General features: G+C 43.8%; 1 non-coding gene across 1 annotated transcript; it reads right to left on the minus strand.

The window, feature by feature from the left end:
• Positions 1–269: 269 nt before the first annotated feature.
• Positions 270–481, minus strand: LOC117455856 (small nucleolar RNA U3). Its single transcript, XR_004553192.1, has one exon. It is a non-coding gene; the product is annotated as a small nucleolar RNA U3 (small nucleolar RNA).
• Positions 482–752: the final 271 nt, after the last annotated feature.

Genomic DNA, 752 nt, shown 5'->3' on the forward strand with positions numbered 1-752 from the left:
CACACACACACACACACACACACACACACACACACACACACACACACACACACACACACACACACACACACACACACACACACACACACACACACACACACACACACACACACACACACACACACACACACACACACACACAGCACACACACACACACACACACACCCACACACACACACACACACACACACACACACACACACATCACACACACACACACACAAACACACACCAACCCAGTCTCATTATTACTTTTTTCCCCCTGACTACCACTGATCATATTCCTTCCTCAATACTCCCGAAGAAGCAAAGAACGATCATCAATGACAGAGAGAATATGAACTGAATCATTACTCTGTGTCCGCTTCACGCTCAGAAGGGAATATCACGTCTCATCATCGTGGGTAGCGAGACCATTCACTTTAGAAACACATTTCTCAAGTCAGAAACTATAGACATTATCCCTGAAAGTCTTGTGTGCTGTATATGTAATGATGCATTGTAGTAGCACTGCAAAATTGGGTTGAAAAATCAACAAAACTATAACAATATTGTCCAGCCCTACCCTGAAAGAATGTTCACATTGTGTTCAACTAGGCTAATAGCCCTATGAGTTCATGGCTTTAAGCTCCAGGAGCTCTTGACTGACAGGAATCGTCATGTCAATTTGTGATTTACCAACCTCTCGCTCAGGTTACTGAGCCTCACTGAGATGCAGGAGTTTGGTTGGCTTTTGAAGAAAATATGGTTT

This window comes from Pseudochaenichthys georgianus, chromosome 1 (genome assembly GCF_902827115.2).
Source record: "Pseudochaenichthys georgianus chromosome 1, fPseGeo1.2, whole genome shotgun sequence".
Lineage (NCBI taxonomy): Eukaryota > Metazoa > Chordata > Actinopteri > Perciformes > Channichthyidae > Pseudochaenichthys > Pseudochaenichthys georgianus.